The sequence below is a fragment of the Lactuca sativa genome, chromosome 4, assembly GCF_002870075.4.
Source record: "Lactuca sativa cultivar Salinas chromosome 4, Lsat_Salinas_v11, whole genome shotgun sequence".
Taxonomy (NCBI): domain Eukaryota; kingdom Viridiplantae; phylum Streptophyta; class Magnoliopsida; order Asterales; family Asteraceae; genus Lactuca; species Lactuca sativa.
Window position 1 is genome coordinate 388,586,620 of NC_056626.2, and position 11,282 is coordinate 388,597,901.

An 11,282-nucleotide genomic window follows, 5' to 3' on the forward strand; every position below is an offset into this window, starting at 1 on the left:
ATAAACTTAGAATTTATGAATTTTACTCTACTTCCGGTTCCTTGATTGATTATGGTTTTAGAGTAGGATCAATTATTCGAAGGCCTTTTCGATCTTAGTTATATATAACAGGTATGCACTACGTAATTATAGGAGGACCCAGTAAGGTTCACCCCACAAAAATTTTAATAGAAATGTTTTATTTATCTCATAGATTCTTTGAACCCCTAGTCTTGCATAAACGACATACCTAGATATCGCAACCCCACTACCAAAACCAACTGAGGAGTTGAGGAAGAACCAGAAGGGGATTCATGAGGAGGATTTCGAGAAAGGGATCAGGTGAAGAGACAGGCGATGGAGAGGTCGTTAATTAAACATACCCTATCAGTAGCAAAAAAAAGAGGTCCACTTGAACATTCGGGAGGTCGTTAATGGACCTTACCCTATCAGTAGCAGACAAGAGAGGTCCGCTTGAATATTCGGGTTCATACTCTCCATCCCGAAGCAAGGGAGATCAGTGACAAAGCCCGAAGCATGACGTAGTAAAGGTTAAACACATCTACGAGGAACATGAACACCATATGGATGCCATGAGATAACAGATCTTTACAGCTGAAACTAGGGCAATCATAGCAAGGATAGAAAGTAGAGGAGACCACTCGCGAGATGTGTGAGGTGGCAGAACACCTTATGCGTTGATATTGCCATATTTATACACGTTTCTAGGAAACATTTAAGTACATTTTTATACATATTTTGGTTATTTGCATAGAATAATGGTACTTATAAGGTTAATTTATATTTTGCAGCCAAAAGAAGATATTTTGAAGAAAGGGACTAAAAGCATTAAAGAATGGAACTTTGGAGATTAAACGGCTTAAAAGATAAAAATCCAGCAAAAACAAATTCTCACAACGTGAGTATTCAAAGATCACGACGTGAGGGAGGTCTTTCCAGAAGATAAACATTCATGTAGAAGAATCCTTGTCAAACTCGGATAGTGACGGATATCACGACGTGAGTGTGGCTAATTCGAAAATTATAAATAGACCTTGATCCCTACAGTTTTGAAAGGTTAGCTAACTTGAGGGAGAGTTCAGAAGTCGAAAATCAAAGAGTAAGAAGGTCTGGAAATTGGGTTGAACACCAAGGAAGAAGAAGTTCATAATTCAATTTTTAGTTTGGTACTTTTAAACATGTTTTGGATTATAACTTGTTTGTGTTTAGATGTTAGAATGTCCAACTAAATCTAGTTGTTTCTGTTAGCTAGATGAAGCTGGAACTCATGGTTTTATTCTATTGATTTAGACTTTTCTTGTTGGTTAATGTCTTGTGTTTGTTTGATTACACCTAGCATGCTTAATTTGATACTAGATTCCTTAAACTTCTTATTTTGTGTAGTTAGTGACCATTAATCTACATGAATTTGATTACCTGGTAATTTAGTGAACATTAGATTATTAGAGCTAAGATCAAACCAATCTTAGATAAGCAATTGAACTTTTGTATTTAGTTGTTCTAGCGAACACATATTGTGACCACAATTATGTTTATTAATTCAATCTTACATAGCTCCAATCATATCTAATAAATTGATTCTGTGTCAAATTATGTGTGACCATACATAGCTATGCATAAATTAGTTTAATATTAGTAAATTTGGAATTTAAATGCTAATAATATTTTAATTGTTAACAAATATGAATTGTCATAATCAATAGTTAAACCATTGAGGGAAGGTGGATTCAAACTAACAAAAGTGTTTTGTTATTTGATTGAATTAAGTTAAGAAATTAAGTTCATCGAAACTTGAAAAATTAGATAAAAACCATGAATTTGCTAGAAACTTAAGTTAATTTAATAGTAGGTAAATTAATTAATAAAAACTATTCCTTGTGTTCGACCCCGACTTGCTTAAACTACATTACAATCCGATTAGGTACATTGCCTAGGTGCAATTTAGTTAGTCAAGTTAGTCAGGTTAATAATTTAAAATTAGGTGTAGCTATTTGCACGCATCAAGTTTTTGGGGCCGTTGCCGGAGAACGACCATTTTAGTTGTTAGTTTATTTGATTTAGGTTAATCGATCCTTTTTGTGGGGTAAAACCTGCAAAAAGTTATTTTCAGCCGAATTGTTTTTATTCAACATCAAACTCATGACGTGAGCCTTGAAGGCTCACGATGTGAGCCTTGAAGGCTCACGATGTGAATCCAGTCGTTTTTCTATTTCTTTGTTTTTGTTCAATTTTATGTTTTTATTTTTGTTTATTTTGCATTAGTGCATGACCAGAGGTTCCAACACACCTTTCGTGCCACCACTTGAAGATCCAGAGTAATCCATTCACATAAATACGGATAAGAACGCATAAGTGAACGTAACACCGAAGAAGTCATCCTTCAAAGATCTCAAATCAGTCTTTGGAAAGAAGTTGGGAAAGAAAGTGGGAGAATCTAATACATCATCAAAGGACAAAAGCAAGGTAGAAAGCTTTGATCAAAAATCTAACCCACAAGAATCTTAGTACGAATCGAAGCCGGAATTTGCCTTTGACAAAAGTGACAATGAAGACGAGCTAGAAAACGAGATGGTAAATATTGAGGATATGTCCAGGGGAGCATAAAAGAAGCGGATAAGAGATAATGATGGTCCCGGTTTAGTACAACCTACAATGCTTGCCACTGCAACATTCGAGTTAAAAGGATACATTCTTGCTGCATTTAAGGATGTATCGTTCTATGGAAAGGACCATGAGGTTGCTTACAAGCATTTGGATGAAGTCAATGATATTGCAGCTTATTTTAATGTCTCGAATGTTCCAAGAGATACCGTATCATTAAGGATGATTCCCGATACTATTAAGGGAGCTGCAAGAGACTAGTTGAAGGCACTTCCACCTGGTTCAATCACTACTTGGGCACAAATGAGAGAGCAATTTTTGGAACAATTCTGCCCCCCGTCAAAGATAGCTAAACTCAAGAAAGCAATAGCCAACTTTGAGCAAAATCCGGGTGAATTACTTTATGAAGCATAGGATCATTATAAAGGGTTGCTAAGAAATTGTCCTCAAAATGACCTTAACATACAACAAGAAGTCTCAATATTTTATGATGGTGTAAATGTCATGACAAGGCAACTCCTTGATTTTCAAGGACCACTAACTAAGAAGAATCCTGGAGAAGTCAAGGAGTTGGTTGAAGAATTTGCAAAACATTCTCGAGAGTACCACAATCCAAGAAATGAAGGAGCTAAAGGACTTAGGGGAGGAAATTCTGAAGATATGACTGTTGTACTAGCTATGCTTGACACAATAGACAGAAGAATGACCAAGATGGACCAGTCCATTCATGCTATAAGAGTTGGATGTGAAAGATGCAATGGTCCACACTTGACAAAAGAATGCCACTTGGATGAGCATGGAATTAAAAAGCCTGAAGTTTGCTATTCTACTGGGGATAAATATGATGAAGATTGGAGAAAACACAAGAAGGAGTGGTTGCCATATGAAGAGTACAAGAAGAAAAAAGAAGAAAAATATAGGCAGACAGGTTGAGGCTTCTACCAAAAGGAACAACCACCAGCCGAGATGAAAGTTGATTTAGAAAATGTGTTAGCTCGTTTTATGAAGGCTTCTGAAAAAAAGGCATGATGAAACGGATGCAGTGATAAGGGAACATCAGAATATCATGAAGGAGCAATAAGCTTTTCCAATAAATCACTAAGCATCGATCCACAATATTGAAGTCCAACTAGGTCAACTAACTACTCTCGTACAAGATAAGTTATCTCCAAAAGTCCTCGAGAAAAAACCTCATTCAAAAGTCATGATGATTGAAACTGAATAAGAGGCTATTTCTAAGTTCCCATAAGCACTAGAAGTAGAGCCACAACCGTCTGAACCAAAGCCGAAAAATTAAAAAATCGAAGAAAAATTTTCTACTAAAACACTGGACTCACGACGTGAGCCTTTCAAGCTCAGGACGTGGGCGGAGTCTGAACAGGAAAATTAAAAAAAAATTCTGGCTTATCGTCCTCCTTTACCGTTTCCATCCCAAGATAATAGTCATCCATTGGAGAAGGAGCATTTGGAATTTATGAAGCGAGTAAAGGGTATTCCAATAAATACTCCTTTTATTGAATTGTTGTCTAAAATTCCGGAATATGCAAGGTTCTTACAAGACTTGATAGATACTCGTCAGCATTTGAAGAAAAATTCCAAGGTGGTTCTTAGTGAGAAGAGTTCAAAGGTGGTATTGGGGGAGTTAACAAAGAGGATGGGAGATCCAGGACGCCTCACTCTTCCATGTGAATTTGGGAATAGTTTGAAGAATTATGCTTTAGCCGATTTTGGGGCTAGCATAAATTTAATTCCTTTTTCATTTTATCAAAAGTTCAATATTCCAAAGTTGAAGGCTACATGAATGACCATTCACATGGAAAACCGTTTAGTGGCACATCCTAGGGGCATTGTGGAAGACATCTTAGTAAAAATTGGGAAATTTGCTTTTCCAATTGATTTTGTGGTTACAGATATGAAAGAAGATCATGATGTTCCAATCATCTTGGTTCGGTCTCTACTTAATACTACTGGTGCCTTGGTTGATATTTGCGAGTCCAAGCTTACCTATAGAGTGGGAGATGATGACACTTTTGGAATAGAGGATGGTTTCCAAGGAAGTCATGTTCAAGGTGAAGTTTTTAATATTGATAAAGAAGAAGATGAACTTGAAGAATTGGAGAAGCTTATGGAAGAAGAACTGAAGACAATTCAACAAGTAAAACATACAAAACCAAGAGCATTCTTTCCATAGGTGTTTGAAGTAATTGCTTATACAAATCCAACTTCTTGGGGGAGTGAGAAAAGTGAAGATTTATCAAGCGACAAGGATGAGGTTACTTCTAAGGAAACGAGTTTAGCTGTGAATGAGAAGGTAGCTCCCGTAGAGCAAAGAAATGAAAAATTGGAGAATAAAGGGATCAAACGAAAGCTTGAAGTAATGAGGTGAAAGCTAAAAAAGATAACTCCAAAAAGGCATATCTTCGGCGTGTTCAAGCATATAAAAGGCGATAGAAGGAGCAAAAGACTCAAATGGTGATGGACATTTTGGATAATTCAACGTGAGGTGGTACGGAGTCCGGCTCATGACTCCAAGAAAAAGAAGCGCTTCTCAGGAGGCAACCCGAGCTCGGTTTGAATTTTCTTTTCGCATTTAGTTTAGTTTTTGAATTTTTAGTTTTTAGGAAAACTAATTTTCTAATCATCTAATAATATTATAAATGGTAAAAATTAAGCATGGGGTCCCTGAATTAAGTGGTGAATAAATTAGGGTCTTTAGAATAAAATGGAACTGCTAATTACACTTACTTCTGAGATCAGACAGAATTCATAATGTGAACACAAATAGTTCACGACGTGAATAAAGTATGACATATGGGTATGGAATATTTTAGCCCAAAATTTTATTAGCCCATTATTGTTCAATTAAATGGCCCAAGCATTTTAAGCCCAAACGAATTCACGACGTGAGCGATAAAGTTCACGCTGTGAATTTTGACTTGAGACGGGACCACTGATTAAAGAATCAGAAACCCTTTTTGACCAATCACTTTCACATTCTCATTCTCACGAAGTGAAGCTTGTTCCCTGGTCCCCCATCCGATTTCGGCCAAGATACACTTAAATTAACACTTGTGCTTACGTAATTTTCACACAAAGGTAAACATCTCTTATTTCTATTGGTTAATTTTCACTAATTTGTTGATTTAGGGGTTAGTGTTTATATTATATGTGAATGTCGAAATATTACCTTAAATGTGTGATTCATCCACTGCATGCTACTTCATTGTGCCTAAAAATGATTTATGAGTAAACCCTGACAAGAATTAAGTCCCGATTTGCTGAATGCTGAGACCGATTTCGCTATGAGTAACGAATTCACGACGTGAGTTAGCAAGACTCACGATGTGAGTCTGGTGCATCAACAAAACTGCTTCTGTGAATTACCTAATATATGGGATATTTGGTTTTGTTTTTGTTGTTTATTCATTTTTGCAGAAAAAATGGCACCTAGACGCGAGGTTCATGATGTCTAAGGTGGGGTTGCCAACTTGCACTTGTTTTACGTGTTTCTGACAAATATATCTAGGGACGTGCTCACCCGATACAACAATAGATTGGGTTGGTTAAATAGCATCGAATTTGCAGTTGCTCCAACGATCAATTGGAAAAAGCTTCGGGAAGTTGGACTTGTTGAAAGGTTAAACCCATTTCTTACCAAAACCTTTATGGGAAATGGATATTCATTTACATGCAAGGGAGGAGTAATTTATTCTCCATCCAACAAAAAGTATACAAGGAGTTATGTGTTGAGTTCTTTTCCACCTTGGCGTTTCACGAGAATATCCAAGACGCTAACTTCCCACAAGCACTGGTCTTTCGTTTGGGTGGGGAATATTGGGAGTGTATGAGGCCCACGATGCCATGACCCCCCGAGTTTACTATGTTCTTATGGGAGGCTGCCCGTACTATCCACCGTTTGATTCATAGGATGATCACATTTACCATCCACCACAAAAGACATGGAGACAAGGTCACAAAGTTTAACTTGTTTTTCTTGTGGACTATTTTACAGCTAAGGGTTTGTTGTAATATCCCCTACTTCTTGGCTCTTTACTTGGCAGAATATACAGTGAGTTCCCGACCTGGGAGCCCAATTTGTGGTGGTCATTTTATCACCCGACTGGCCAAATCTTATGGTGTAATCATCCCTTTCATTACAAGGTCACTAACTTGTAAAGATGGGAATGAGTTTTCTATGGGCTACTGTAATGCCCGTGTTTGTAGGATAGGAATTAATGATGATGTAATAGTCTAGGTCAAACCTTTTAATTTGTTTTGAAATAATAAAGATGTATGATGTGAGTATTATGTGTTTTATGCTTAATGATTATGATTTGATGAAATAAGGATAAAAATAAGTATCGAAAATAACTGACGGATAACCCTGATATCTATGAAAAAAGTTGTAGTGGTTAAAATAAGGATTCTAGAGATATAAAGAATATCGAAATCCGAGTGATAACGAAGAAGTTATGACCTGTCGAAGTTTCGCGACAAAACCGACACGACACCGGGAATGATAAAAAGTGAGTTTATAATAGATTACTGTTTAGCCTTAGGGTTCAAAATGAAAGTTGTAGAGTACATCCCCACCTTCGCGTGGATATAAAGAACGTCAAAAATGGAGCTCGCATGAAAAAGTTATGGACTTCGGAAGATGTAGTTGTCTGAGAGCATGACACGTGGCAGAAACCCTAATCAACCATGCTCCACGACATGGAAATGAGATCCACAACGTAGAAATAGTCAAAGACACTAATCGAGGCTATAAAACACGGGGAGTGATGTGTTAAGACTCCACGAGGTGGACATAAAGGCCACAGCGTGGAAATGTCATCCCGACACCTTTTGGAGTTAGAACGCAGATGGCAAGCCTACGGAGTGATTCAGCCATCCGCCACGACGTGGACATAAGACTCCACGACGTGGACATGTTTTGGAAACCCTATAATTAGCAAGCGAATCCTTTCAGAAATGGTTGTTAATTCTTATACTCTTTCACTCTTAATACCCTCTCTAGCTACTCTAAACCACCCCGAAGCCTAGGGAACATCCCTAAAACCCGAAGCCCCAAAGCCCCAAAGTCCCCAAGAAAATAAAATTTTCTAGTCGAAACTCTACTTGTGCAGAGCCCGGTTTTTGAGAAAACACCTCGGTTTCATCGAAAAATATAGTTTTAAGGGACGAAGTGTTGTCCAATCGCCATCTTATCAAGTGAGTGTATAGTCACTTTCATCTTACACATAGATATGAAGTATTTTATATAAAATATATGATGTGTGTAATTATATTGTTTGTTTATTTGAGATGGGTGTTGAATAGATGTTTTATACAAGTTTTAAGTCGTATATGTATTTTTTTCTACAAATATGTTGGGTAAAACATGGGTAGATGAAATAGTTGATGTGTGTTAAAATGATGGGAGGCCTCGATGTTGTTGTTTTTGTTCATGTTATAGTCATCTAGCGGAGTATAGATGACGACCTTGGACCTTTCTAGACAGTCCAATGGAACGCTAGCAGGTTCGCAACCTGTAGGTGTTGGTGAACTATATGTTCATTAGTGTACTCCATCCCCCTTATGGTTGCCTTAAGGACATGTATGGCTGAGGAATCCCATTAGCAGTAGTGTCCATCCCCCTCATGGCTAAGCAATCCCCTTAGTACTAGTGTCCATCCCGATGATGATCCTTAGGCTAGGTCCCTTGTGATAGGTGTTTAGGGACGTAAAGTGAGGATAACGAGAATGGGTAATCAGGGTTATTATTGGTTGATGAAATTAAAAAAATTTATTGTTGGTTAATGAAATCAATAAATTTATATGCTCACAAGACTCCGAAGCCTGACCCACTCAACTTTCTGTATTACAGGTAGTGGACCTAGAGCATATTTGGATGATGATGATGGATTTTTGGATTATATGCCAGTAGATGTAAATATCTGTTGGAAGACTTATAATATATTGTTTGTGTTTTTGATTTGTATCGGAACATGAAATCCGTAGGTTTTGATATATAATGACACATATTTCTTTAAGAAATGTTTTGATAAAATTTTTTATCATGTTTTGTTTTGGGGACAAATTCCGCAAGATCTTTAAAAATATTAATCTAATTTTATTTTAAAAGCATAAATTAAATCGGTCTTTTCTGGCCGAGAAATTTGGGGATGTCACAGTTGGTATCAGAGCATTAGTTTAAGCGAACTATGAATTTGTTGGATTTCTAAACTTAAGCTTAGAATGCTAAGTGATGATCATGAGATGAGTGTCTACCATATTTTAGACACGGGCACTAGTATATTTTAGGAAAGATGCCTAAAATACTTTTATGTGTTAAATGCTATATGTTTGCCACATATGCCATTATTTGTTCGGATCTATGGTCTGTTGCCAACCAGATCTGGAAACCTTATGTGTTTAGGATTCTAAGCGTATGACTACGCTATTAGAACTAGCATATAAACATTTCGGAGTAATAAGGAGAATTTAAATGTCTATCGTGAATAAAGATCTAAATTCAAATTATTTGGTATATAGATTATAATGGCAAGAACTCGAAGTGGGGCTGGAAATGCAAACAGAAACTAGCAACCTCAACTCCAAGTGATGGAACAGGTGCCTATAGCAGGAGCTGCACCAGAACCCATCACCATGGCTGGAGTACAAGCCATGATTCAGACAATGATGACTGAACAAAGGGAGGAAACAAGGCAAATATTCCTGAACAACAGGAGTGAACCTTCAATTCATGTTGAACAACCAGAATTAAATGATGATCAATCTGAGGAAGGAAATTATAGTAGGTTTATTGTTTAAACTAAACCGCTTGTGGTTAGGAGAAATAACCACGAGGATGGAGTGGAGAGAAATGGATGCAAGTATAAAGACTTTATGACTTGAAAGCCATCAACTTTTACTGGAAAAGAAGATCCCGTCGAAGTAATGGATTGGATCTCGGAAATGGAATTAGCCTTCATGACATGTGGTTGTCAAGGAAAGTTACAAACCATATTTGCACTGCGTCGGTTCAGAGGTGGCGCTGTTCGCTGGTGGACCACTCTGGGGAAGACTCTAAGTCCTAATGAGCCACTGCAACTGACTTGGGAATAGTTCTTGGTGCAATTCAAGCGCAAGTACTGCTCGGCCCAAAATGTGCTTGAGCTAGAAAACCAATTTCTGACATTGAAGAAGGGGAGTATGTCCATCGATGAATACACCAATAACTTCACAGACAAAATGGAGTTTGCTTTGTGTATTGTCGTAGATGAGCTGACAAAAATAGACAGGTACACAAAGGGACTTCCATGGGAGTATGCAGTGCCAGTGCGTCAGACACTTACTTTGGAGGCAGCTATGTGGGCTGCCAAGTCTGTTGAAGATATGATTAAGGGGAGAGCCGCCAGCAAGGTTGAAGTTGGCGAAAAGAGAAAGTTTGAAGGAACTTTAGGTTCCAACAAGAAGAATAAGTTCTCCAAGACTGGTTCGAGGAAATTCGGAGGAGGAGACGAAGCGAAATGGTGTGACAAGTGTAAGAAGAAACATGTTGGGAAGTGTAGCGAGGAAGTCACTTGTTACAAATGTGGAAAGCCTAGGGATTATGCCAATGAATGCATCTTTGTTAATAAAGTCTGTTATGGGTGCAACGAAGAAGGGCACATTTTGAGGGACTGCTTGAAGAAGAAAGAGGAAGCGAAGCCCAATCTCCAACCAAATCCAAAATCCAGAGCTTTCCAAATGACACTGGAAGCCACAAAGGATGCAGTGGATGTCGATTCAGGTACCTTTCTTTTAAATGGATTGCCTGCCAATTTATTGTCTGATTCTGAAGCGAATTACTCCTTTATATCACATAAATTTGGTGAAAGACTAGCATTGCCTATAAAAAGGCTTGATGATGCCCTAATCATAGAAGTTGCTAGTGGCAAATTCGTACTTGTTAGCGATTGTATTTGGAATATCGTCATCGACCTGAACAGAAACGAATTCCTTGAGAAGTTGTTACCCATTGAGTTGAATGGTTTCGACATTGTTCTAGGAATGGATTGGCTTAGCGCCAATGATACCAAAATACCGTTTAATAAAAAGATAGTAAGGGTAAACCCGCCTGGAAAAGAGTCGTTTATGGTGTACGAAGATAAGCGAAGAGTAAATTCTGGAATCATTTCCCTAATGAAAGCCAAAAAATGTTTATCTAAAGGATGCACCTCATACTTGGCATTCGTGATCGATGCTAAGAAGGAGAAAAAGGATATGTAAAGTATACATTGGTGTGTGACTATCCGAAAGTTTTTCCCGAAAATCTTCCTGGATTGCCCCCTGATAGACAAGTGGAGTTTAGAATATAATTGTTACCAGGAACAACATCGATAGCAAAAGCCCTATATCGATTACCACCGACAAAGATGAAGGAGCTTACGACGCAACTTCAGGAGTTGTTGGATAACGGTTTCATTAGACCGAGTTCATCGCCCTGGGAGCACTGGTGTTATTCGTGAAGAAGAAAGATGGGAGCATGAGAATGTGCATAGATTAAAGAGTGCTAAAAAAGGCAACAATAAAGAACAAGTACCCATTGCCAAGGATTAATGACTTGTTCGATCAGTTTCAATGTTCGAGCTATTTCTCGAAGATCTATCTTAGGTCAGGATATCATCAGCTAAAGGTAAGAGAGCGGGATATTG

General features: G+C 37.8%; 1 non-coding gene across 1 annotated transcript; it reads right to left on the reverse strand.

Moving 5' to 3' along the window:
• Nucleotides 1-2,952: 2,952 nt before the first annotated feature.
• On the reverse strand, nt 2,953-3,059 carry LOC111894673 (small nucleolar RNA R71). The gene has a single exon (XR_002851291.1). It is a non-coding gene; the product is annotated as a small nucleolar RNA R71 (small nucleolar RNA).
• Between the last annotated feature and the right edge of the window lie 8,223 nt (nt 3,060-11,282).